The 26775-nt window shown below is 26.9% G+C and overlaps 1 long non-coding RNA gene across 1 annotated transcript; it reads left to right on the forward strand.

Moving 5' to 3' along the window:
- Positions 1-24347: 24347 nt before the first annotated feature.
- LOC135267469 (uncharacterized) lies at positions 24348-25661 on the forward strand. Its single transcript, XR_010335892.1, has 2 exons — positions 24348-24709; positions 24761-25661. It is a non-coding gene; the product is annotated as an uncharacterized LOC135267469 (long non-coding RNA).
- Positions 25662-26775: the final 1114 nt, after the last annotated feature.

Raw genomic sequence — 26775 nt, forward strand, 5'->3', positions numbered from 1 at the left:
AGACATAAGAGTCACCAAAGTCTTCAGAATTGTTTTTAGTCGTCATATTAATAACAATAACATTAATAATAATAATACTAATAGTACTAAATCTGCTTATATGCAAGCGCTTTATTAAGGTAACAGTTTTTTGGTTTCTTGCTTATATCTCGAAAACAGTTACTCCTATGAATTTTTGTCTTTCTTTCAAAATTAAAGCTGATAAAATATTCTACAAAATAGTTATTTGCATTTTTCTTGTAGGACCAACCATAAGCGAGTTATAGAGTTGGATATAAATAATATTTAACAAAAATTTGCTTTAAAATAAAATGTTTGAAAAACTGAAATTAAACTAATTTAATTGTGTCTAACACTTTAGTAGAGGAAAAAGAAGAAGACATAAAAGTCACTAAAGGTTTCAAAGTTGTCTTTAATCGTCATATTAATAACAATAACATTAATAATAATAATACTAATAGTACTAAATTTGCTTATATGCAAACGCTTAATTAAGGTAACAGTGTTTTGGTTTCTTGCTCATATCTCGAAAACAGTTACTCCTATCAATTTTTATCTTTTTACTAAAATTCAAGCTGATAAAATTTCCTACAAAATAGTTATTTGCATTTTTTATGTAGGACTAACCATAAGCGAGATATAAGATTGAAAATAATTAATATTTAAAAAAGAAGTGCTTTAACAGAAAATGTCTTGTGATTTAAAATACACTTAATTTATTAGGTTCAATACTTTATTAAAAAAAAGGGGGTGACATATAAGTCACTGAAGTCTTCAGAGTCGATTTTAAATGCTGCATTTTCGTCTTCGTCTCAAACATTGAAAACTGAATTACATTTTTGTTCTGAAACGGTAACAGTTTTTACTTTGGTTTTTTGCTTATATCTCGAAAACAGTTACTCCTATCAATTTTTATCTATTTTTCAAAATTAAAGCTGATAACATTTCCTACAAAATAGTTATTTGCATTTTTCTTGTAGGACCAACCATAAGCGAGTTATAAAGTTGGATATAAATAATATTTAACAAAAACTTGCTTAAAAATAAAATGTTTGAAATACTGAAATTAAACTAAATTAATTGTGTCTAACACTTTAGTAGAGAAAAAAGAAAAAGACATAAAAGTCACCAAAGTCTTCAGAATCGTTTTTAGTCGTCATATTAATAACAATAACATTAATAATAATAATACTAATAGTACTAAATCTGCTTATATGCAAGCGCTTTATTAAGGTAACAGTTTTTTGGTTTCTTGCTTATATCTCGAAAACAGTTACTCCTATGAATTTTTGTCTTTCTTTCAAAATTAAAGCTGATAAAATATTCTACAAAATAGTTATTTGCATTTTTCTTGTAGGACCAACCATAAGCGAGTTATAGAGTTGGATATAAATAATATTTAACAAAAATTTGCTTTAAAATAAAATGTTTGAAAAACTGAAATTAAACTAATTTAACTGTGTCTAACACTTTAGTAGAGAAAAAAGGAAAAGACATCAAAGTCACTAAAGGTTTCAGAGTTGTCTTTAGTTGTCATATTAATAACAATAACATTAATAATAATAATACTAATAGTACTAAATTTGCTTATATGCAAACGCTTAATTAAGGTAACAGTGTTTTGGTTTCTTGCTTATATCTCGAAAACAGTTACTCCTATCAATTTTTATCTTTTTACTAAAATTCAAGCTGATAAAATTTCCTACAAAATAGTTATTTGCATTTTTCATGTAGGACTAACCATAAGCGAGATATATGATTGAAAATAATTAATATTTAAAAAAAAGTGCTTTAACAGAAAATGTCTTGTGATTTAAAATACACTTAATTTATTGGGTCCAATACTTTATTAGAAAAAAAAGGAAGTGACATAAAAGTCACTGAAGTCTTCAGAGTCGTTTTTAAATGCTGCAGTTTCGTCTTCGTCTCAAACATTGAAAACCGAATTACATTTTTGTTCAGTAACAGTCACAGTTTTCTTATTGGTTTTTTGCTTATATCTCGAAAACAGTAACTCTTATCAATTTTTATCTTTCTGTCAAAATTAAAGCTGATAAAATTTCCTACAAAGTAGTTATTTGCATTTTTCTTGTAGGACCAACCATAAGCGAGTTATAGAGTTGGATATAAATAATATTTAACAAAAATTTGCTTTAAAATAAAATGTCTGAAAAACTGAAATTAAACTAATTTAATTGTGTCTAACACTTTAGTAGAGGAAAAAGAAGAAGACATAAAAGTCACTAAAGGTTTCAAAGTTGTCTTTAATCGTCATATTAATAACAATAACATTAATAATAATAATACTAATAGTACTAAATTTGCTTATATGCAAACGCTTAATTAAGGTAACAGTGTTTTGGTTTCTTGCTCATATCTCGAAAACAGTTACTCCTATCAATTTTTAACTTTTTACTAAAATTCAAGCTGATAAAATTTCCTACAAAATAGTTATTTGCATTTTTTATGTAGGACTAACCATAAGCGAGATATAAGATTGAAAATAATTAATATTTAAAAAAGAAGTGCTTTAACAGAAAATGTCTTGTGATTTAAAATACACTTAATTTATTAGGTCCAATACTTTATTAAAAAAAAAAGGGGGTGACATATAAGTCACTGAAGTCTTCAGAGTCGATTTTAAATGCTGCATTTTCGTCTTCGTCTCAAACATTGAAAACTGAATTACATTTTTGTTCTGAAACGGTAACAGTTTTTACTTTGGTTTTTTGCTTATATCTCGAAAACAGTTACTCCTATCAAATTTTATCTTTTTTTCAAAATTAAAGCTGATAACATTTCCTACAAAATAGTTATTTGCATTTTTCTTGTAGGACCAACCATAAGCGAGTTATAAAGTTGGATATAAATAATATTTAACAAAAACTTGCTTAAAAATAAAATGTTTGAAATACTGAAATTAAACTAAATTAATTGTGTCTAACACTTTAGTAGAGAAAAAAGAAAAAGACATAAGAGTCACCAAAGTCTTCAGAATTGTTTTTAGTCGTCATATTAATAACAATAACATTAATAATAATAATACTAATAGTACTAAATCTGCTTATATGCAAGCGCTTTATTAAGGTAACAGTTTTTTGGTTTCTTGCTTATATCTCGAAAACAGTTACTCCTATGAATTTTTGTCTTTCTTTCAAAATTAAAGCTGATAAAATATTCTACAAAATAGTTATTTGCATTTTTCTTGTAGGACCAACCATAAGCGAGTTATAGAGTTGGATATAAATAATATTTAACAAAAATTTGCTTTAAAATAAAATGTTTGAAAAACTGAAATTAAACTAATTTAATTGTGTCTAACACTTTAGTAGAGGAAAAAGAAGAAGACATAAAAGTCACTAAAGGTTTCAAAGTTGTCTTTAATCGTCATATTAATAACAATAACATTAATAATAATAATACTAATAGTACTAAATTTGCTTATATGCAAACGCTTAATTAAGGTAACAGTGTTTTGGTTTCTTGCTCATATCTCGAAAACAGTTACTCCTTTCAATTTTTATCTTTTTACTAAAATTCAAGCTGATAAAATTTCCTACAAAATAGTTATTTGCATTTTTTATGTAGGACTAACCATAAGCGAGATATAAGATTGAAAATAATTAATATTTAAAAAAGAAGTGCTTTAACAGAAAATGTCTTGTGATTTAAAATACACTTAATTTATTAGGTTCAATACTTTATTAAAAAAAAAGGGGGTGACATATAAGTCACTGAAGTCTTCAGAGTCGATTTTAAATGCTGCATTTTCGTCTTCGTCTCAAACATTGAAAACTGAATTACATTTTTGTTCTGAAACGGTAACAGTTTTTACTTTGGTTTTTTGCTTATATCTCGAAAACAGTTACTCCTATCAATTTTTATCTATTTTTCAAAATTAAAGCTGATAACATTTCCTACAAAATAGTTATTTGCATTTTTCTTGTAGGACCAACCATAAGCGAGTTATAAAGTTGGATATAAATAATATTTAACAAAAACTTGCTTAAAAATAAAATGTTTGAAATACTGAAATTAAACTAAATTAATTGTGTCTAACACTTTAGTAGAGAAAAAAGAAAAAGACATAAAAGTCACCAAAGTCTTCAGAATCGTTTTTAGTCGTCATATTAATAACAATAACATTAATAATAATAATACTAATAGTACTAAATCTGCTTATATGCAAGCGCTTTATTAAGGTAACAGTTTTTTGGTTTCTTGCTTATATCTCGAAAACAGTTACTCCTATGAATTTTTGTCTTTCTTTCAAAATTAAAGCTGATAAAATATTCTACAAAATAGTTATTTGCATTTTTCTTGTAGGACCAACCATAAGCGAGTTATAGAGTTGGATATAAATAATATTTAACAAAAATTTGCTTTAAAATAAAATGTTTGAAAAACTGAAATTAAACTAATTTAACTGTGTCTAACACTTTAGTAGAGAAAAAAGGAAAAGACATCAAAGTCACTAAAGGTTTCAGAGTTGTCTTTAGTTGTCATATTAATAACAATAACATTAATAATAATAATACTAATAGTACTAAATTTGCTTATATGCAAACGCTTAATTAAGGTAACAGTGTTTTGGTTTCTTGCTTATATCTCGAAAACAGTTACTCCTATCAATTTTTATCTTTTTACTAAAATTCAAGCTGATAAAATTTCCTACAAAATAGTTATTTGCATTTTTCATGTAGGACTAACCATAAGCGAGATATATGATTGAAAATAATTAATATTTAAAAAAAAGTGCTTTAACAGAAAATGTCTTGTGATTTAAAATACACTTAATTTATTGGGTCCAATACTTTATTAGAAGAAAAAGGAAGTGACATAAAAGTCACTGAAGTCTTCAGAGTCGTTTTTAAATGCTGCAGTTTCGTCTTCGTCTCAAACATTGAAAACCGAATTACATTTTTGTTCAGTAACAGTCACAGTTTTCTTATTGGTTTTTTGCTTATATCTCGAAAACAGTTACTCCTATCAATTTTTATCTTTCTTTCAAAATTAAAGCTGATAAAATTTCCTACAAAATAGTTATTTGTATTTTTCATGTGGGACTAACCATAAGCGAGATATAAGTTTGAAAATAATTAATATTTAAAAAAAAAGTGCTTTAACAGAAAATGTCTTGTGATTTAAAATACACTTAATTTATTAGGTCCAATACTTTATCAGAAAAAAAGGGGGTGACATATAAGTCACTGAAATCTTCAGAGTCGATTTTAAATGCTGCATTTTCGTCTTCGTCTCAAACATTGAAAACTGAATTACATTTTTGTTCTGAAACGGTAACAGTTTTTACTTTGGTTTTTTGCTTATATCTCGAAAACAGTTACTCCTATCAATTTTTATCTTTCTTTCAAAATTAAAGCTGATAACATTTCCTACAAAATAGTTATTTGCATTTTTTTTGTAGGACCAACCATAAGCGAGTTATAAAGTTGGATATAAATAATATTTAACAAAAACTTGCTTAAAAATAAAATGTTTGAAATACTGAAATTAAACTAAATTAATTGTGTCTAACATTTTAGTAAAGAAAAAAGAAAAAGACATAAAAGTCACCAAAGTCTTCAGAATCGTTTTTAGTCGTCATATTAATAACAATAACATTAATAATAATAATACTAATAGTACTAAATCTGCTTATATGCAAGCGCTTTATTAAGGTAACAGTTTTTTGGTTTCTTGCTTATATCTCGAAAACAGTTACTCCTATAAATTTTTGTCTTTCTTTCAAAATTAAAGCTGATAAAATATTCTACAAAATAGTTATTTGCATTTTTCTTGTAGGACCAACCATAAGCGAGTTATAGAGTTGGATATAAATAATATATAACAAAAATTTGCTTTAAAATAAAATGATTGAAAAACTGAAATTAAACTAATTTAACTGTGTCTAACACTTTAGTAGAGGAAAAAGGAAAAAACATAAAAGTCACTAAAGGTTTCAGAGTTGTCTTTAGTTGTCATATTAATAACAATAACATTAATAATAATAATACTAATAGTACTAAATTTGCTTATATGCAAACGCTTAATTAAGGTAACAGTGTTTTGGTTTCTTGCTTATATCTCGAAAACAGTTACTCCTATCAATTTTTATCTTTTTACTAAAATTCAAGCTGATAAAATTTCCTACAAAATAGTTATTTGCATTTTTCATGTAGGACTAACCATAAGCGAGATATAAGTTTGAAAATAATTAATATTTAAAAAAAAGTGCTTTAACAGAGAATGTCTTGTGATTTAAAATACACTTAATTTATTAGGTCCAATACTTTATTAGAAGAAAAAGGGGGTGACATATAAGTCACTGAAGTCTTCAGAGTCGATTGTAAATTCTGCATTTTCGTCTTCGTCTCAAACATTGAAAACTGAATTACATTTTTGTTCTGAAACGGTAACAGTTTTCACTTTGGTTTTTTGCTTATATCACGAAAACAATTACTCCTATCAGTTTTTATCTTTTTTTCAAAATAAAGCTGATAAAATTTCCTACAAAATAGTTATTTGCATTTTTCTTGTAGGACCAACCATAAGCGAGATATAAGTTTGAAAATAATTAAAATTTAAAAAAAAGTGCTTCAACAGAAAATGTCTTGTGATTTAAAATACACTTAATTTATTGGGTCCAATACTTTATTAGAAGAAAAAAGAGGTGACAGAAAGGTCACTGAAGTCTTTAGAGTCGTTTGTAAATGCTGCATTTTCGTCTTCGTCTCAAACATTGAAAACTGAATTACATTTTTGTTCAGTAACTGTTACAGTTTTCTTATTGGTTTTTTGCTTATATCTCGAAAACAGTTACTCCTATCAATTTTTATCTTTCTTTTAAAATTAAAGCTGATAAAGCTTTCTACAAAATAGTTATTTGCATTTTTCTTGTAGGACCAACCATAAGCGAGTTATAGAGTTGGATATAAATAATATTTAACAAAAATTTGCTTTAAATATAATGTTTGAAAAACCGAAATTAAACTAAATTAATTGAGTCTAACACTTTAGTAGAGAAAAAAGAAAAAGACATAAAAGTCACCAAAGTCTTCAGAATCGTTTTTAGTCGTCATATTTATAACAATAACATTAATAATAATAATACTAATAGTACTAAATTTGCTTATATGCAAACGCTTAATTAAGTTAACAGTTTTTTGGTTTCTTGCTTATATCTCGAAAACAGTTACTCCTATCAATTTTTATCTTTTTACTAAAATTAAAGCTGATAAAATTTCCAACAAAATAGTTATTTGCATTTTTCATGTAGGACTAACCATAAGCGAGATGTAAGTTTGAAAATAATCAATATTTAAAAAAAAAAGTGCTTTAACAGAAAATGTCTTGTGATTTAAAATACACTTAATTTATTGAGTCCAATACTTTATTAGAAAAAAAAGGAGGTGACTTAAAAGTAACTGAAGTTTTCAGACTCGTTTTTAAATGCTGCATTTTCGTCTTCGTCTCAAACATTGAAAACTGAATTACATTTTTGTTCAGTAACGGTTACAATTTTCACTTTGGTTTTTTGCTTATATCTCGAAAACAGTTACTCCTATAAATTTTTATCTTTTCTTCAAAATTAAAGCAGATAAAATTTCCTACAAAATAGTTTTTAGCATTTTTTTTTAGGACCAACCATAAGCGAGTTATAGAGTTGGATATAAATAATCTTTAAGAAAAATTTGCTTTAAAATAAAATGTTTGAAAAACTGAAATTAAACTAATTTAATTGTGTCTAACACATTAGTAGAGGAAAAAGAAGAAGACATAAAAGTCACTAAAGGTTTCAAAGTTGTCTTTAATCGTCATATTAATAACAATAACATTAATAATAATAATACTAATAGTACTAAATTTGCTTATATGCAAGCGCTTTATTAAGGTAACAGTTTTTTGGTTTCTTGCTTATATCTCGAAAACAGTTACTCCTATCAATTTTTATCTTTTTACTAATATTAAAGCTGATAAAATTTCCGACAAAATAGTTATTTGCATTTTTCATGTAAGACTAACCATTAGCGAGATATATGATTGAAAATAATTAATATTAAAAAAAAGTGCTTTAACAGAAAATGTCTTGTGATTTAAAATACACTTAATTTATTGGGTCTAAAACTTTATTAGAAGAAGAAGAAAGTGACATAAAAGTCACTGAAGTCTTCAGAGTCGTTTTTAAATGCTGCAGTTTCGTCTTCGTCTCAAACATTGAAAACTGAATTACATTTTGGTTCAGTAACAGTCAGTTTTCTTATTGGTTTTTTGCTTATATCTCGAAAACAGTTACTCCTATCAATTTTTATTTTTTTTTCAAAATTAAAGCTGATAAAATTTCCTACAAAATCGTTAATTGCATTTTTTTTGTAGGACCAAACATAAGCGAGTTATAGAGTTGGATATAAATAATATTTAACAAAAATTTGCTTTAAAATAAAATGTTTGAAAAACTGAAATTAAACTAATTTAATTGTGTCTAACACATTAGTAGAGGAAAAAGAAGAAGACATAAAAGTCACTAAAGGTTTCAAAGTTGTCTTTAATCGTCACATTAATAACAATAACATTAATAATAATAATACTAATAGTACTAAATTTGCTTATATGCAAACGCTTAATTAAGGTAACAGTGTTTTGGTTTCTGGCTTATATCTCGAAAACAGTTACTCCTATCAATTTTTATCTTTTTACTAAAATTCAAGCTGATAAAATTTCCTACAAAATAGTTATTTGCATTTTTTATGTAGGACTAACCATAAGCGAGATATAAGATTGAAAATAATTAATATTTAAAAAAAAAGTGCTTTAACAGAAAATGTCTTGTGATTTAAAATACACTTAATTTTTTAGGTCCAATACTTTATTAGAAAAAAAAGGGGGTGACATATAAGTCACTGAAGTCTTCAGAGTCGATTTTAAATGCTGCATTTTCGTCTTCGTCTCAAACATTGAAAACTGAATTACATTTTTATTCTGAAACGGTAACAGTTTTTACTTTGGTTTTTTGCTTATATCTCGAAAACAGTTACTGCTATCAATTTTTATCTTTCTTTTAAAATTAAAGCTGATAACATTTCCTACAAAATAGTTATTTGCATTTTTCTTGTAGGACCAACCATAAGCGAGTTATAAAGTTGGATATAAATAATATTTAACAAAAACTTGCTTAAAAATAAAATGTTTGAAATACTGAAATTAAACTAAATTAATTGTGTCTAACACTTTAGTAGAGAAAAAAGAAAAAGACATAAAAGTCACCAAAGTCTTCAGAATCGTTTTTAGTCGTCATATTAATAACAATAACATTAATAATAATAATACTAATAGTACTAAATCTGCTTATATGCAAGCGCTTTATTAAGGTAACAGTTTTTTGGTTTCTTGCTTATATCTCGAAAACAGTTACTCCTATCAATTTTTATTTTTTTACTAAAATTAAAGCTGATAAAATTTCCAACGAAATAGTTATTTGCATTTTTCATGTAGGACCAAGCATAAGCGAGTTATAGAGATGGATTTAAATAATATTTAACAAAAATTTGCTTTAAAATAAAATGTTTGAAATACTGAAATTAAACTAAATTAATTGTGTCTAACACTTTAGTAGAGGAAAAAGAAGAAGACATAAAAGTCACTAAAGATTTCAGAGTCGTCTTTAATCGTCATATTAATAACAATAACATTAATAACAATAATACTAATAGTACTAAATTTGCTTATATGCAAACGCTTAATTAAGTTAATAGTTTTTTGGTTTCTTGCTTATATCTCGAAAACAGTTACTCCTATCAATTTTTATTTTTTTACTAAAATTAAAGCTGATAAAATTTCCAACAAAATAGTTATTTGCATTTTTCATGTAGGACTAACCATAAGCGAGATGTAAGTTTGAAAATAATCAATATTTAAAAAAAAGTGCTTTAACAGAAAATGTCTTGTGATTTAAAATACACTTAATTTAATGGGTCCAATACTTTATTAGAAGAAAAAAAAGAGGAGACATAAAAGTCACTGAAGTCTTCAGAGTCGATTTTAAATGCTGCATTTTCGTCTTTGTCTCAAACATTGAAAACTGAATTACATTTTTGTTCAGTAACAGTTACAGTTTTCTTATTGGTTTTTTGCTTATATCTCGAAAACAGTTACTCCTATAAATTTTTATCTTTTCTTCAAAATTAAAGCAGATAAAATTTCCTACAAAATAGTTTTTAGCATTTTTTTTTTAGGACCAACCATAAGCGAGTTATAGAGTTGGATATAAATAATCTTTAAGAAAAATTTGCTTTAAAATAAAATGTTTGAAAAACTGAAATTAAACTAATTTAATTGTGTCTAACACATTAGTAGAGGAAAAAGAAGAAGACATAAAAGTCACTAAAGGTTTCAAAGTTGTCTTTAATCGTCATATTAATAACAATAACATTAATAATAATAATACTAATAGTACTAAATTTGCTTATATGCAAGCGCTTTATTAAGGTAACAGTTTTTTGGTTTCTTGCTTATATCTCGAAAACAGTTACTCCTATCAATTTTTATCTTTTTACTAAAATTAAAGCTGATAAAATTTCCTACAAAATAGTTTTTTGCATTTTTCATGTAAGACTAACCATTAGCGAGATATATGATTGAAAATAATTAATATTTAAAAAAAAGTGCTTTAACAGAAAATGTCTTGTGATTTAAAATACACTTAATTTATTGGGTCTAATACTTTATTAGAAGAAGAAGAAAGTAACATAAAAGTCACTGAAGTCTTCAGAGTCGTTTTTAAATGCTGCAGTTTCGTCTTCGTCTCAAACATTGAAAACTGAATTACATTTTGGTTCAGTAACAGTCACAGTTTTCTTATTGGTTTTTTGCTTATATCTCGAAAACAGTTACTCCTATCAATTTTTATTTTTTTTTCAAAATTAAAGCTGATAAAATTTCCTACAAAATAGTTATTTGCATTTTTGTTGTAGGACCAACCATAAGCGAGTTATAGAGTTGGATATAAATAATATTTAACAAAAATTTGCTTTAAAATAAAATGTTTGAAAAACTGAAATTAAACTAATTTAATTGTGTCTAACACTTTAGTAGAGGAAAAAGGAGAAGACATAAAAGCTACCAAAGTCTTCAGAGTTGTTTTTAGTACTAAATTTGCTTATATGCAAGCGCTTAATTAAGGTAACAGTTTTTTGGTTTCTTGCTTATATCTCGAAAACAGTTATTCCTATCAATTTTTATCTTTTTACTAAAATTAAAGCTGACAAAATTTCCTACAAAATAGTTATTTGCATTTTTCATGTTGGACTAACCATAAGCGAAATATAAGTTTGAAAATAATTAATATTTAAAAAAAGTGCTTTAACAGAAAATGTCTTGTGATTTAAAATACACTTAATTTATTGGGTCCAATACTTTATTAGAACAAAAAGGAGGTGACATAAAAATCACTGAAGTCTTCAGAGTCGTTTTTAAATGCTGCATTTTCGTTTTCGTCTCAAACATTGAAAACTGAATTACATTTGTGTTCAGTAACTGTAACAGTTTTCACTTTGGTTTTTTGCTTATATCTCGAAAACAGTTACTCCTAACAATTTTTATCTTTTTACTAAAATTAAAACTGATAAAATTTCCTACAAAATAGTTATTTGCATTTTTCATGTAGGACTAACCATAAGCGAGATATAAGTTTGAAAATAATTGATATTTAAAAAAAAAGTGCTTTAACAGAAAATGCCTTGTGATTTAAAATACACTTAATTTATTGGGTCCAATACATTATTAGAAGAAAAAGGAGGTGACATAAAAGTCACTGAAGTCTTCAGAGTCGATTTTAAATGCTGCATTTTCGTCTTTGTCTCAAACATTGAAAACTGAATTATATTTTTGTTCAGTAACAGTTACAGTTTTCTTATTGGATTTTTGCTTATATCTCGAAAACTGTTACTCTTATCAATTTTTATCTTTCTTTCAAAACTAATGCTGATAAAATTTCCTACAAAATCGTTATTTGCATTTTTTTTGTAGGACCAACCATAAGCGAGTTATAGAGTTGGATATAAATAATATATAACAAAAATTTGCTTTAACAGAAAATGTCTTGTGATTTAAAATACACTTAATTTATTGGGTCCAATACTTAATTAGAAGAAAAAGGAGGTGACAGTAAATGCTGCATTTTTGTCTTCGTCTCAAACATTAAAAACTGACATACATTTTTGTTCAGTAACTGTTACAGTTTTCACTTTGGTTTTTTGCTTATATCTCGAAAACAGTTACTCCTATCAATTTTTATCTTTCATTCAAAATTAATGCTGATAAAATTTTCTACAAAATAGTTTTTTGCATTTTTCTTGTAGGACCAACCATAAGCGAGTTATAGAGTTGGATATAAATAATATATAACAAAAATTTGCTTTAAAATAAAATGTTTGAAAAACTGAAATTAAACTAAATTAATTGTGTCTAACACTCTAGTAGAGGAAAAAGGAGAAGACATAAAAGTCACTAAAGTCTTAGAGTTGTCTTTAGTCGTCATATTAATAACAATAACCTTTATAATAACAATACTAGTAGTACTAAATTTGCTTATATGCAAGCGCTTAATTAAGGTAACAGTTTTTTTGTTTTTTGCTTATATCTCGAAAACAGTTTCTTCTATCAATTTTTACCTTTTCACCAAAATTAAAGGTGATAAAATTTCCTACAAAATAGTTATTTGCATTTTTTATGTAGAACTACCCATAAGCGAGATATAAGTTTGAAATTAATTAATAATTAAAAAAGAATGTGATTTAACTGAAAATGTTTTGTGATTTAAAATACACTTAATTTTATGGGTTCAATACTTAATTAGAAGAAAAAGGAGGTGACAGTAAATGCTGCATTTTCGTCTTCGTCTCAAACATTGAAAACTGAATTACATTTTTGTTCAGTAACAGTTACAGTTTTCTTATTGGTTTTTTGCTTATATCTTGAAAACAGTTACTCCTATCAATTTTTATCTTTTTTTCAAAATTAAAGCTAATAAAATTTTCTACAAAATAGTTATTCGCATTTTTTTTGTAGGACCAACCATAAGCGAGTTATAGAGTTGGATATAAATAATCTTTAACAAAAATTTGCTTTAAAATAAAATGTTTGAAAAACCGAAATTAAACTTAATTAATTGTGTCTAACACTTTAGTAGAGGAAAAAGAAGAAGACATAAAAGTCACCAAAGTCTTCAAAGTTGTTTTTAGTACTACATTTGCTTATATGCAAGCCCTTAATTAAGGTAACAGTTTTTTGGTTTCTTGCATATATCTCGAAAACAGTTACTCCTATCAATTTTTATCTTTTCACTAAAATTAAAGCTGATAAAATTTCCTACAAAATAGTTATTTGCATTTTTCATGTAGGACTAACCATAAGCGAGATATAAGTTTGAAAATAATTAATATTTAAAAAAAAAAGTGCTTTAACAGAAAATGTCTTGTGATTTAAAATACACTTAATTTATTGGGTCCAGTACTTTATTAGAAGAAAAAGGAGGTGACAGAAAGGTCACTGAAGTTTTTAGAGTCGTTTGTAAATGATGCATTTTTGTCTTCGTCTCAAACATTGAAAACTGAATTACATTTTTGTTCAGTAACTGTAACAGTTTTCACTTTGGTTTTTTGCTTATATCTAGAAAACATTTACTCTTATCAATTTTTATCTTTCTTTCAAAATTAAAGCTGATAAAATTTCCTACAAAATAGTTAAATGCATTTCTTTTGTAGGACCTACCGTAAGCGAGTTAAAGAGTTAGATATAAATAATCTTTAACAAAAATTTGCTTTAAAATTAAATGTTTGAAAAACTGAAATTAAACTAAATTAATTGTGTCTAACACTTTAGTAGAGGAAAAAGGAAAAACCATAAAAGTCACTAAAGGTCTCAGAGTCGTCTTTAGTCGTCATATTAATAACAATAACATTAATAATAATAATACTAATAGTACTATATTTGCTTATATGCAAGCGCTTAATTAAGGTAACAGTTTTTTGGTTTTTTGCCTATATCTCGAAAACAGTTACTCCTATCAATTTTTATCTTTTTACTAAAATTAAAGCTGATAAAATTTCCCACAAAATAGTTATTTGCATTTTTCATGTAGGACTAACCTTAAGCGAGATATAAGTTTGATAATAATTAATATTTAAAAAAAAAGTGCTTTAATAGAAAATGCCTTGTGATTTAAAATACAATAAAAACATTTACTATACAAAAGTTATAATCGGTTTTTAATAATAATAATAATAATAATAATAATAATAATAATAATAATAATAATAATAATAATAGCAATAAAAGTAATAATAATAATAATAATAATAATAATAATACTTATAATAATGAATTTCTTTCTAAATTAAAGCTTAGTTTTTCTAAGGAAAAATGAAGCTTATTTTGTGTTATCTTAGCGTTTACTCATTTCTATGCAAGAGATCATCTGTGATCTGTGTTTTTAGGCAAGAAATTGTCTAAAATTAAAAACTCATTTTAAAACTGGTATAAAAACATTTACTATACAAAAGTTATAGTCGGTTTTTAATAATAATAATATTAATATTTGTTTTAATATTAATTTAGTTTAATTTCGGTTTTTCAAACATTTTATTTTATATCAAATGTTTGTTAAAGATTATTTATATCCAACTCTATAACTCGCTTATGGTTGGTCCTACAAAAAAAATGCAAAAAACTATTTTGTAAAAAATTTTATCAGCTTTAATTTTGAAGGAAAGATAAAAATTGATAGGCGTAACAGTTTTCGAGATATAAGCAAAAAACCAAAGTGAAAACTGTAACAGTTACTAAACAAAAATGTTATTCAGTATTTAATGTTTGAGACGAAGACGAAAATGCAGCATTTACTGTCACCTCCTTTTTTTTCTAATTAAGTATTGGACCCAATAAATTAAGTGTATTTTAAATCACAAGACATTTTCTGATAAAGCACATTTTTTTTAATTATTAATTATTTTCAAACTTATATCTTGCTTATGGTTAGTTCTACATGAAAAATGCAAATAACGATTTTTAAGGAAATTTTATCTGCTTTAATTTTGGTGAAAAGGTAAAAATTGATAGGAGTAACTGTTTTCGAGATATAAGCAAACAACAAAAAAACTGTTACCTTAATTAAGCGCTTGCATATAAGCAAATTTAGTACTAATAGTATTGTTATTATTAATGTTATTGTTATTAATATGACGACTAAAGACGATTCTGAAGACTTTAGAGACTTTTATGTCTCCTCCTTTTTCCTCTACTAAAGTGTTAGACACAATTAATTTAGTTTAATTTCGGTTTTTTAACATTTTATTTTAAAGTAAATTTTTGTTTAATATTATTTATATCCAACTCTATAACTTGCTTATGCTTGGTCCTACAAGAAGAATGTAAATAACTATTTTGGTGTTTTTAAGATATAAGCAAAAAACCAAAGTGAAAACTGTTACAGTTACTGAACAAAAATGTAATTCAGTTTTCAATGTTTGAGACAAAGACGAAAATGCAGCATTTAAAATCGACTCTGAAGACTTCAGTGACTTTTATGCCTCTTCTTTTTTCTTCTAATAAAGTATTGGACCCATTAAATTAAGTGTATTTTAAATCACAAGACATTTTCTGTTAAAGCAATTTTTTTTTAAATATTAATTATTTTCAAACTTATATCTCGCTTATGGTTAGTCCTACATGAAAAATGCAAATTACTATTTTGTAGGAAATTTTATCAGCTTTAATTTTAGTAAAAATTTAAAAATTGATAGGAGTAACTGTTTTCGAGATATAAGCAAGAAACCAAAAAACTGTTACCTTAATTAAGCGCTTGCAAATAAGCAAATTTAGTAATATTAATATTATTATTATTAATGTTATTGTTATTAATATGACGACTAAAAACGACTCTCAAGACTTTGGTGACTTTTATGTCTTCTCCTTTTTCCTCTACTAAAGTGTTAGTCTTAATTTAGTTTAATTTCGGTTTTTCAAACATTTTATTTTAAAGCAAATTTTTGTTAAAGATTATTTATATCCAACTCTATAACTCGCTTATGGTTGGTCCTACAAAAAAATGCAAATAACTATTTTGTAGGAAATTTTATCAGCTTTAATTTTGAAAAAAAGATAAAAATTGATAGGAGTAACTGTTTTCGAGATATAAGCAAGAAACCAAAAAACTGTTACCTTAATTAAGCGTTTGCATATAAGCAAATTTAGTACTATTAGTATTATTATTATTAATGTTATTGTTATTAATATGACGACTAAAGACGACTCTGAAACATTTAGTGACTTTTATGTCTTCTCCTTTTTCCTCTACTAAAGTGTTAGACACAATTAATTTAGTTTAATTCCGGTTATTCAAGCATTTTATTTTAAAGCAAATTTTTGTTAAATATTATTTATATCCAACTCTATAACTCGTTTATGCTTGGTCCTACAAGAAAAATGTAAATAACTATTTTGTTAGAAATTTTATCAGCTTTAATTTTGAAAGAAAGATAAAATTTGATAGAAGTAACTGTTTTTGAGATATAAGCAAAAAACCAATAAGAAAACTGTAACTGTTACTGAACAAAAATGTAATTCAGTTTTCAATGTTTGAGACGAAGACAAAAATGCAGCAGTTAAAAACGACTCTAAAGACTTCAGTGACTTTTATGTCACCTCCTTTTTCTTCTAATAAAGTATTGGACCCAATAAATTAAGTGTATTTTAAATCACAAGACATTTTCTGTTAAAACACTTTTTTTTAATTATTAATTATTTTCAAACTTATATCTCGCTTATGGTTAGTTCTACATGAAAAATGCAAATAACTATTTTGTAGGAAATTTTATCACCTTTAATTTTGGTAAAAAAGTAAAAATTGATAGGAGTAACTGTTTTCGAGACATAAGCAAAAAACAAAAAACTGTTACCTTAAGTAAGCGCTTGCATATAAGCAAATTTAGTACTACTAGTATTGTTATTATAAATGTTATTGTTATTAATGTGACGACTAAAGACAACTCTAAGACTTTAGTGACTTTTATGTCTCCTCCTTTTTCCTCTACTAAAGTGTTAAACACAATTAATTTAGTTTAATTTCAGTTTTTCAAACATTTTATTTTAAAGCAAATTTTTGTTAAATATTAAAAACTATAAAATGGCTTAGATTGCCTAAAAACACAGATCACACATGATCTTTTGCATAGAAATGAGAAAACGCTCATGTAACACACAAAATAAGCTTCATTTTTCCTTATTAAAAGTATTATTATTATTATTCCTTATGTTACTATTACTATTATTATTATTATTATTATTATTATTACTATTATTTTTATTATTACTATTACTATTATTATTATTATTATTATTCTTAATATTATTATTATTAAAAACCGATTATAACTTTTGTATAGTAAATGTTTTTATACCAGTTTTAAAATGAGTTAATAATTTTAGACAATTTCTTGCCTAAAAACACAGATCACAGATGATCTTTTGCATAGAAATGGGAAAACGCTCAGATAACACAAAATAAGCATCATTTTTGCTTAGAAAAACTAAGCTTTAATTTAGAAAGAAATTCATTATTATAAGTATTTATATCATTATTATTATTATTATTATTATCATTATTATTATTATTATTATTATTATTATTATTATTATTATTATTATTATTAACTTTTGTATAGTAAATGTTTTTATACCAGTTTTAAAATGAGTTATAATTTTATTCAATTTCTTGCCTAAAAACACAGATCACAGATGATCTCTTGCATAGAAATGAGAAAACGCTCAGATAACACAAAATAAGCATCATTTTTGCTTAGAAAACTAAGCTTACTTTTATTACTATTATTATTTTCATTATTATTATTATTAATATTATTATTATTATTACTATTATTATTATTATTATTATTATTATTATTGTTATTATTATTATTGTTAAAAACTTATATTAAACAGACAGAAAACGTCGTATTCTGACACAAAAAAACGAATTACGTTATAGACTTGACGAGAACAGCATATCTCAGACTCTTATAGGACTCTTATAGGGTCAAAAAGTATCAGTTTGGATTAAAACAAATTATTTTTGTTGAGTCTCAGTCTGAATTGTTTATCAGTTCAAACAAAAACGGCTTATTTTAGACGATCTTTTGCTTTGAACAAGAAAACTTACATCGAACAGATTAAAAACGTATTAATCTGGCATAAAAGAGCAATTTATGTATCACTTTGGATAAAGGCAGCTAATCCTATTCGTTTCATTGCTCAAAATAGACAAAATTGTTAATAAATCTAACAAAAACGCTGTATTCTAGCACAAAATACTAATTACATTATAGTTTCGACGAGAATAGCTTATTTGGAATGATTCTATGCTTCCAAACGAGTAAATTTTTATTAAACAGATGCCAAACATCATGTTTTGTCCTATAAAGACATTTTATATTGCAGTTTGTATTAAAACAAAATATTTTCGTTGATTCTTTGTTAGAAGCAGCAAACCTAACATTAAAAAATCTGAAAACTTTGTATTCGGACACAAACCACCGAATTTTGTATCAGATTAGTCAAAAACGGTTGATTTTCGACAATATTTTGCTTTGAACAAGAAAACTTATATCAAACTGACTAAAAACGTCTTATTTCAGCACAAAACAAAAGATTTGCGTTATAGTCTTAACTAGAGCTGTTAATTTCAAACGGTTCTATGCTTTGAAACGAGTAAACTTTCACTGTACAGAGGAAAAACATCTTATTTCGCCTTTTAAAAACGATTCATGCCACAGTTTGGATAAAAACCAATTATTTTCGTTAATTCATTGTTACAAACATGAAACCTTACATCAAAGAAACTGAAAACCCCTAATTCAGGCACAGAAATTCGAATTACGTTTCAGTCTGGACAAAAACTGCTTACTTTAGACGATCCTTTGTTTTGAATACAAAAACTTACATTAAAATGAATAAAAACGTCTTATTCTGGCTGAAAACTGCAAATTATATATTACTCTAGATAAAAGCAATTTATCCTGATAACTCCTTTACTTAGAATAGAGTAAACTTGTATAAAACTTAATGAAAACTTTAAATTTCGTCTCAAAGAAATAATTTACGTTATAGTTTTGAACGATTTTATGATTCGAAGCTAATGAACTTTTATGGGGCAGATGCAAAACCACATATTACCATATAAAGCGTTGTTTTAAAGCAAATTATTACCTTTTGCAACAAGAAATTTCACGTCAAAGAAACTGAAAACATCGTATCCATGCACAAATATCGAATTACGTATCAGTTTAGGCAAATACAGCTTATTTTAAACGATTCCTTGCTATAAACAAGAAAAATTTTATCAAACATATTGAAAATGTCTTATTCTCGAAAATAAGAGCAAACTATGTATCAGTTTTAACAAAAGCGGATCACTCTGTTTGATTCTATGCTTAGAGTAGAGTAAACTACTTTAAAACGTAATGAAAACTCTATATTCAAGCTCAAAAGAACAAATTACGTTATAGTTTTGACAAAAAAAAATTATTTCGGAGGACTACATACTTCGAAGTAAGCAAACTTTAATTGAACAAGTGCAAAAGCTAATACTTTGCTTTAAAATTACGATTTATGTGGTAATATGGTATTTTGCATCTGTCCTATAAAAGTTTACTCGTTTCGCTCCATTGAATCATTCGAAATAAATTATTTTGACACAACAACGAAAATAATTTTTTTGTTTAAACTGTAACATGTCGTTTTTATTAAACGAACTAAGACGTTTGGCATCTGTTTAGTAAAAGTTTTCTCGTTTGGGGGCATAAAATCGTTTGAAACTAACAGTTCTGGTCAAAACTATAACGTAAATTATTTCTTTGAGACGATATTTAAAGTTTTCATTAAGTTTTAAACAAGTTTGCTCTATTCTAAGCAAAGGAGTAATCAGGATAAACTGCATTTATCCAAAGTAATACATAATTTGCAGTTTTGAGCCAGAATAAGACGTTTTTAATCTTTTTAATATAAGTTTTCGTGTTCAAAAGAAAGAATCGTCTAAAATAAGCAATTTGTGTCCAGACTGAAACGTAATTTGATTTTCTGGGCCTGAATAAGAGGTTTTCAGTTTCTTTGATGTAAGGTTTCTTGTTTGTAACAATGAATAAACGAAAATCATTGGTTTTAATCCAAACTGTGACATAAATCGTTTTTTAAAGGCGAAATCAGACGTTTTGCCTCTGTTCAGTGAAAGTATACTGGTTTCAAAGCATAGAATCGTTTGAAATTAACAGTTCTCGTCAAGACTATAACGCAAATCTTTAAAGTGATACAAAGAAATAATTTACGTTATAGTTTTGACCAGAACTGTTAATTTCAAACGATTTTATGCCCCCAAACGAGAAAACTTTCACTAAACAGATGCCAAACGTTTTAGTTCGTTTTATAAAAGCGACTTATGTTACAGTTTAAACAAAAACAAATTATTTTCGTTGTTGTTGTGTCAAAATAATTTATTTCGAATGATTCAATGGAGCGAAACGAGTAAACTTTTATAGGACAGATGCAAAATACCATATTACCACATAAATCGTTATTTTAAAGCAAAGTATTAGCTTTTGCACATGATCAATTAAAGTTTGCTTACTTCGAAGTATGTAATCGTCCGAAATATTTTTTTTTGTCAAAACTATAACGTAATTTGTTCTTTTGAGCTTGAATATAGAGTTTTCATTACGTTTTATAGTAGTTTACTCTACTCTAAGCATAGAATCAAACAGAGTAATCCGCTTTTGTTAAAATTGATACATAATTTGCTCTTATTTTCGAGAATAAGACGTTTTCAATATGCTTGATAAAATTTTTCTTGTTTATAGCAAGGAATCGTTTAAAATAAGCTGTATTTGCCTAAACTGATACGTAATTCGATATTTATGTATGAATACGAAGTTTTCAGTTTCTTTGACGTGAAATTTCTTGTTGCAAAAGGTAATACTTTGCTTTAAAACAACGCTTTATATGGTAATATGTGGTTTTGCATCTGCCCCATAAAAGTTCATTAGTTTCGAATCATAATTTCGTTTGAAATAAACAGTGCTGGTCAAAACTTTAACGTAAATTATTTCTTTGAGACGAAATTTAAAGTTTTCATTAAGTTTTATACAAGTTTACTCTATTCTAAGTAAAGGAGTAATCAGGATAAATTGCTGTTATCTAGAGTAATATATAATTTGCAGTTTTTAGCCAGAATAAGACGTTTTTAATCTTTTTAATGTAAGTTTTTGTGTTCAAAACAAAGGATCGTCTAAAATAAGCAGTTTTTGTCCAGACTGAAACGTAATTCGAATTTCTGTGCCTAAATAAGGGGTTTTCAGTTTCTTTGATGTAAGGTTTCTTGTTTGTAACAATGAATTAACAAAAATAATTGGTTTTTATCCAAATTGTGGCATGAATCAGCTTTAAGACTATAACGCAAATCTTTTGTTTTGTGCTAAAATAAGACGTTTTTAGTCAGTTTGATATAAGTTTTCTTGTTCAAAGCAAAATATTGTCGAAAATCAACCGTTTTTGTCTAAACTGGTACAAAATTTGGTGGTTTGTGTCCGAATACAAAGTTTTCAGATTCTTTAATGTTACGTTTGCTGCTTCTAACAAAGAATCAACGAAAATATTTTGTTTTAATACAAACTGCAATATAAAATGTCTTTATAGGACAAATCATGATGTTTGGCATCTGTTTAATAAAAATTTACTCGTTTGGAAGCATGAATCATTCCAAATAAGCTATTCTCGTCGAAACTATAATGTAATTAGTATTTTGTGCTAGAATACAGCGTTTTTGTTAGATTTATTAACAATTTTGTCTATTTTAAGCAATGAAACGAATAGGATTAGCTGCCTTTATCCAAAGTGATACATAAATTGCTCTTTTATGCCAGATTAATACGTTTTTAGTCTGTTCGATGTAAGTTTTCTTGTTCAAAGCCAAAGATCGTCTAAAATAAGCCGTTTTTGTTTGAACTGATGAACAATTCAGACTGAGAGTCAACAAAAATAATTTGTTTTAATCCAAATTGATACTTTTTGACCCTATAAGAGTCCTATAAGAGTCCGAAATACGCCGTTCTCGTCAAGTCTATAACGTAATTCGTTTTTTTGTGTCAGAATACGACGTTTTCTGTCTGTTTAATATAATTTTTTAATAATAATAATAATAATAACAAAAATAATAATAATAATAATAAAAATAATATTAATAATAATAATAGTAATAATAATAATAATAATAATAATAATAATAATAATAATAATAATAATGAAAATAATAATAGTAATAAAAGTAAGCTTAGTTTTCTAAGCAAAAATGAAGCTTATTTTGTGTTATATGAGCGTTTTCTCATTTCTATGCAAGAAATCATCTGTGATCTGTATTTTTAGGCAAGAAATTGTTTAAAATTAATAACTCATTTTAAAACTGGTATAAAAACATTTACTATACAAAAGTTAATAATAATAATAATAATAATAATAATAATAATAATAATAATAATAATAATAATAATAATAGTAATAATAATAATAAAAATAATAATAATAGTAATAAAAGTAAGCTCAGTTTTCTAAGCAAAAATGAAGCTTATTTTGTGTGTTATATGAGCGTTTTCTCATTTCTATGCAAGAGATCATCTGTGATCTGTGTTTTTAGGCAAGAAATTGTCTAAAATCAATAACTCATTTTAAAACTGGTATAAAAACATTTACGATACAAAAGTTATAATCGGTTTTTAATAATAATAATATTAATAATAATAATAATAATAATAATAATAATAATAGTAATAATGATAATAAAAATAATAGTAATAATAATAATAATAATAAAAATAATAATAATAGTAGTAATGAAAGTAAGTTTAGTTTTCTAAGCAAAAATGAAGCTTATTTTGTGTTACATGAGCTTTTCTCATTTCTATGCAAAAGATCATGTGTGATCTGTGTTTTTAGGCAATCTAAGCCATTTATTATTATTATTATTATTAACATAGATTCTTTGCTGAGGTTAACACCTTTATAGCAAAATATCAAGAAATACGGTTTCGTGTTAAATAAAACACCATTGAATAATGAAAAATGAAATACAATTTTAATCTACAGTTAAATTAGTTAATTAATAAAGGTTAATGTTAATTATTGTAATGTGTCATATTGATTCTTGAAGGAAGAAACAGTAACAGCTGCAACAACGTTATCAGGCAAGCCATTCCATATATCAAATGCACGATTTGTCAAATAATTCTTTCTAACGGTAGTCTTAAATGGTTCTTTTTTCAGCTTATAAGAATGACCTCTAAGTCTGTCATGATATTGAATTTGCAAGAAATTGCGTGTTACTCCAGGAAATAAACCATGAGTAAGCCGAAAAATTTGAATTGCATCTGCCCTGTTTTGACGAGCACGTAGATCTGGTATTTTGAGTATTTCAAGACGTTGTTCATATGAAACTTGTCTTAAACAGTGTGTCCATCTAGTTACCAGGTGCTGAGTTCTTTCCAGCAAATCAATATCCTTTAACAAATAAGGTCTCCAGACTGGAATGGCAAATTCCAAATGCGGCCTTATGTAAGTGATGTACACCTTTGAAATAAAACTGACTGAAGGATTTGGAAAAACATGCTTTAGCAAATAAAACATTTTACGCGCTCGACCCACTGATGCTAGACATTGCTCTGACCATCCTAACTTATCATTTACAATGACCCCTAGATCTTTGGTTGAGGTTTTTACACTCAGGAGTGTGCCATTTATATGGTAAAGGTACTTTGGGTTGTTGTGGCCACACTGAAGTACACAGCATTTTGCAATATTTAGTGGTATTTGCCACTTCTCGCTCCATTGGAAGATTAAATTAAGTTGGTCTTGCAAGTCCGTGACAAGTGGGTTAGCAAATAACTTAATATCATCCGCATATGCTGAATAGCTGTCCAGTCAAAACAATAAATCTGCTGTATATAACAAGAATAAAATTGGTCCAAGAACTGATCCCTGTGGGACCCCACTTAATACTGGTTTAGAGTACGAAAATTTACCACAGACTTTTACACAATAGTTTCGATTTGATAGAAACGCTCGGATCCAATCAAGCAAATTTCCTGTTACACCATAGGACTCCAGTTTTGCTAACAAGAGATTGTGAGGGACTTTATCAAAGGCTTTACTAAAATCAAGGTAAATTATGTCTACAGGTTGGTTAGTGTCTAACATTTTTGTCCATAGATTTGTGCAGGATAGCAAGTTTGTGACAACTGACCTACCTGGTAAAAAGCCGTGCTGATGCTCAGGTATTAAATTATTTTTTCTCATGTAAGTTAATAGTTCCTTGACTATAACTTTTTCCATAATTTTACAGCATGTCGACGTGAGACTTACAGGTCTATAGTTAGCAGGATCAAGTTTATCTCCTGACTTGTACAAAGGCGTGATTGTTGCTTGCAACCACTCGTAGGGCAAAGTGCCTTGTAAGAATGATTTTGTCATCATTTTGGCAAGTGGGCCCGACAACGAAGCAGCACAAGTTCTCAGGAGTTTGGGAGGTATCTGATCCGGACCTGGAGCTGTATTTAATTTAATGGCACAGAGTTGGCTTTTTACCAGATCCGGAGTAAAATTAATATAAGACAACCCACTAAATGTACTTGTAGGCATAAATGACGGTATATTATTATTAATGTTTAAATTATAGGTAGCAGCAAAACTGTCCGCTAAAGTGTTTGCAGTTTCTGTATGATCGGAGCAGAGTAGACCTGAAGCATTTCGTACTAAAGGGACCGACACACGACTAGAGATAAATTTACGTACATGGGAATAAAATAGTTTTGGTTTATTTAATATAGAATTTTCATAATTACACCTGGCTATTTGTAAATCAGATTTTAGTTGGTTAGAAAATCTTTTATAAGCAGAAAAATTATCTTCAGTAGGCTTCCTTTTAAATTTTTTCCATAATTTAGCTTTGTATTTTATTTTGTCAAGCATGTGTTGATTTATCCACGGTTTATCTTTTCTCAGTCGGTTTGTAAACAGTCTGGAATTTGTTGTAATGCAAGTTTGTAAAATCGATTTAAAATGTTTCCATTGTTCTTCCGCATTTAGTGAATCTAAACCATTCCAGTCGTAAGTCAAGAGACTTTCGTCTATGCGAGTGTAGTCAACAATTGATGTTGTTTTAATTCTTGCATTTGGCTCTGAATATATCATAATTTGTAACTCAATTTCGATTTTTGAATGATCAGATGTACCTACAGGATTCGAAACGTTTAAAGACGATACAAGGTTAACGTCAGACAAAATTACCAAATCAAGTAATGAAGGACGTTGTTGGGATCTAAATCGTGTAGGTTCAGTGACTATTTGTGACAAATTATTCTCCAAGAGCAATTCAGAAAATTGTTTTTCGATGATTGTTTGACCTGTTGTGTTTTTAGCAGACCAGTCTATACATGGAAAATTGAAATCTCCCATGATAATTAAGTTAGGATACTGATTAATAGTTGATTGTATGGTATTAAATAGATTTTTATCATTTTCGTGATTGTTAAAAGACGCTCCTGTTGGTGGTCTGTAAATACATGCTATAACAAAGGTTTGTTCATTTCCTTCAAATTTTAACCATAGAGAATCATAAGGTTTAACAGATATGCAAATTTGAGTAATTTTAAAAAATTTTGAAATTTTAATTTTATCTACATAAAAACACACACCGCCACCTTTTTGAGATAGGCGATCATCTCTGTAAATAGAGTAATTTTCAATGTGTACAGCATCATCAGAGATGGACCGATTAAGCCAAGTCTCCGTGAGTGCGATAATAGAAGGTCTAAATTCAGTTACTTCTAATAACAAATCATTAAATTTTGAAGATAAAGATGCGATATTCGTATACAGAAGAGCCATTGAACAAGGGTAAATATTTAGTTTTTTTGATGTGAAATAATTTTTGGTACGTGGTTAACGTATTTAATTGTCAAGTCCTTTTCGCCAACATCAAGTCTTCGCTTTAATTCATCACGCAAATTGTTTAAATGCTTTAGTTGACCCGGGGTTTTATCATCACTAATAGTAATGTGAGCAAATTGTGGGTGCTGCAGCAAAGACGATTTTTTCTTCAAGCATAGACGTGCCATTTGTTGAGTTTTAAATTGCAATTTTAATAAGCGAGGTTTATCACCGACGGTTTTTCCTACGCGAAAAACATTTTCCGGACCAATCACAAGTGATGGATCAATGACCTCGAGGACATCATTTACCACATCCACGTCTTGTCTATTAGCGACAGGTTTAACATTGTACATAATAACATTGCACGCACGAGCCGACCTGTCTACAGATTCGGCGATAATTTCTTCGCGGTTTATAGCTTGAGACGTATTGTTATTAATAATAAGAGATTCGAGTTTGCTAAGACGCTCATCAAATGATGATTTTATGTCATTTACGAGTTTTTTAATTTCTGAAATTGCTGTGATAGTTACGTTGCATCTATTACAAAACAGTTTGATATTTGGAGAGCGAGACTGAGAAATAAAGGCGATTTCATTTTCGCTTATTTTGAGGCAACGACAGTGAATATTTAGCGAACAGCCGTCACACACCACGATAGGTGTATCACGACTTACGCTTTTAAAACAGTGGCAGCAATTAAATTCAGCCATTAAATTTAGTGATTTAAACTGAAATTAATGAAATTAATGTAGACAA

This window comes from Tribolium castaneum, unplaced genomic scaffold (genome assembly GCF_031307605.1).
Source record: "Tribolium castaneum strain GA2 unplaced genomic scaffold, icTriCast1.1 ptg000035l, whole genome shotgun sequence".
Lineage (NCBI taxonomy): Eukaryota > Metazoa > Arthropoda > Insecta > Coleoptera > Tenebrionidae > Tribolium > Tribolium castaneum.